This window comes from Adiantum capillus-veneris, chromosome 16 (assembly GCF_014529385.1).
Source record: "Adiantum capillus-veneris isolate H3 chromosome 16, ASM1452938v2, whole genome shotgun sequence".
Taxonomy (NCBI): domain Eukaryota; kingdom Viridiplantae; phylum Streptophyta; class Polypodiopsida; order Polypodiales; family Pteridaceae; genus Adiantum; species Adiantum capillus-veneris.
The window spans coordinates 158,040,538-158,043,272 of NC_140946.1; the positions used below are offsets into that span (position 1 = coordinate 158,040,538).

Sequence of the window (2,735 nt, forward strand, 5' to 3'; positions counted from 1 at the left end):
GAATGGCCTTTAGCAGGATTTGTTCAACCAGAAGAGTTCGTAGAAAGTGGTCAAAAAAGCAGGTTTAGAGCTCATCAATTTCAAAAGAGGATGACCAAAAACACTAGAGAGGTTAATTGTACAATGCATAGCAGTTTACTAACAAGACAATAGAACCCGAGTTCAGAATGGTCAAATCAAATTTTTGGAATACCTCAGGTCGGAGTTTTGCTGATCGAATATTTCTGGGTTGGATTTTTAAAGGAAAATTTGTAGATTTACTTTGAAAATCGGGATGATTCTCCATTAGATGAAATTATAGTGCAGTGTGTACTATTTGACTTGAGTGAAAAGCAGGGTGCACTACCCAAAGGTGTGAACCATCAACTCTATCGAGCTCTATACTCTCTTATGTTGTTGCCAGATTTCTTCAAGTACACACCCACCCTACACTTACCTCAAGCTATGGTGAGAGAGAAGTCTAACACCCACCCTACACTTACCTCAAGCTATGGTGAGAGGGAAGTCTAACACTACCATGCAACCCAAGTTGGAGCTTGATGAGCCACCAAGAAGGCTGCACCACAAAGGACAAGTGCGAAAAGTCGACATCAGCAGTATTGAGAGGAGGTGGCTGCTAACACCCCTCTCAACAGCACAACAAAACTGCAACAGTCATTGATGGATCCTTTTATGGATTTTAAGGTATTTGTAGACTTGACACTAGAGTCCAATGTGGCATGGTTAGAAAAGGTAGGGATGTATACTTTTGCAACACTGCCATGGGAGGAATGGAAATTTAACTACTATGCCAAATCCCAACTGGATATTCTTCGAAAAACTAGAGGTACGATTTCAAGCATAGTAGCTTTTACACCCAAATTGATTTCACAAGTATTTTATTTTCCACTAAAGGGTATCCTCACAATTCCTAAGTGTTCTAAAGCTATGTTGAGAAAGGAGTTTGGCCCTACAGAGGGTAATAGGAAGTATTACATGCTCAAGAATGTAAGTTATGCCAGGAGAGAACAACTCAAATGGTATTTGGAAAGATTATGCTTTCTCATCAAGTTTGACTAAATGTCAGAGGAAAATTATGGACCATTATGTTTTGGAGAACAAGGGGGTCAAGTAAATTGGGCAAACTGGCTCTATGATAAAATAATTTTTCAAACAAATCCTTGGGTGAACATAAGGGTGCAAATGAGCAGACAGGTGCAGGATTGTTGAGAAAAATAGAGGTGTTGAAGGATGATGAGAATTCAAGTCAAAAGGTAGAGTTTCCAGCAGATGTGCAGGAAAATCAGGAAAAAATATCTTCCTTTAGGTTTTTGGTACAAGCAGGGTAAAGGTAGTACAAAATACAGAGATGAGTGAATCTATGAAGAAACTAGAGGCTCCAATCATTACATCTAATGGAAAGGTGGCAACAACTAAATTGGGAAAGGTGTTCACACTCTCAAAGAAAAGAAAAGTGGATTTAGAAGTGTTCAAAGCAGTAAGGAAGCTGAACTTTGAAGCAAGCACTGTCAAGAAGGTACAATAGGGTGTCATCATTGAAGATGCAGAGATGACTATACACATGCTAGGGGAGGTTCAACTGTTTCTGAGCAGGCAACAAATATAGTTGGTCAATCAAGTGCAGTCCATGTGAAAATTAGGGGATACAGAGGCATTATTGCATGAACAACTTGACATTGTGTAGAATTTGAATTTGGAGATGGAAAATTTAAAGTTGAAGCATAAAGATGAGATGAAGATGTTTTGATGCAGCATAAGGGTGAAATAGCAAAGGTCAAAATGTCTTTGGGGATGTTCAGAGAATGGGCAATGGCTTTGGAAGGAAAAGTGAACCATGAGCTGGAGCAATTGGCGAGCAAAAATGAAAATTTGCAGGTTGAGAATATGATGTCTGAACAAAGGCTTAAACCTTTGCTAGATATGGAGAAGCAGGTTTTGAATCAAGAGGAGCTAGATATCATGGAGTATTGATGTCAGAAGGGGATATACAAGTACTTAGCCAGTAATGGAAGAGTACAATGCAAGAGGCATGGACATCAATGAAGGAGAGATTGAAAACTGTCTTGAAACACCCCTATGAAATGGTCAGAACTGGTTTTGTCAGTACACATGAAGCTGATTTGATGATGGAGGTGGAACAACTCAAGGAGGAAAGAAAGCATTGGATTCAGCAGGTCCAAGGATTGAAAGCAAAACAGAAGGAGAATGTTTAGAAAAACCATTGCAGGAGATGAAAGGTCAAGAATGAGAGAAAAAAGTGAATGCCGAGCCTGAATTAGAGTTACATGATATTGAGTTAGCATATTTTACAATCCAAGTTGATGACAATTCTCAGCAGGTGGAGGTTTCTTTTGATGTTTTTGAAGCTACTGAGAAGTGAAGAATGCTTTAGCATTTATACATTGAGTAGAATATGTAATTTTTGAAACTATTTTGGTCATACTTTTGGATCAAGGGATATGTAAATCTGTGTTGGATTTTGTTGAGCCAACAGAGGATCACACCCACATTTTTGCTCACACCCATCATTTTGTAACCATTGATTGTAATAAATGTCTTTCCGACATTAATTTTGATTTGAGCCATTCATTAAGTAACGGGACTCAATTGAGTTTCCAGCTTGTAATCCCGACGTAATTTCACCTGCTGATGTAAATAATTAGAGATGTTCTCACCTCCAAGGCTGAGGTATATAAGCCAAAGTTTTGTAACTTAAGGGAGATTCAATTATTAAT

The 2,735-nt window shown here is 38.5% G+C and overlaps 1 pseudogene; it reads left to right on the top strand.

Annotated features, from left to right (window-relative positions):
* The first annotated feature begins 1,148 nt into the window (after positions 1-1,148).
* LOC147440134 (uncharacterized) lies at positions 1,149-2,426 on the top strand (annotated as a pseudogene).
* Positions 2,427-2,735: the final 309 nt, after the last annotated feature.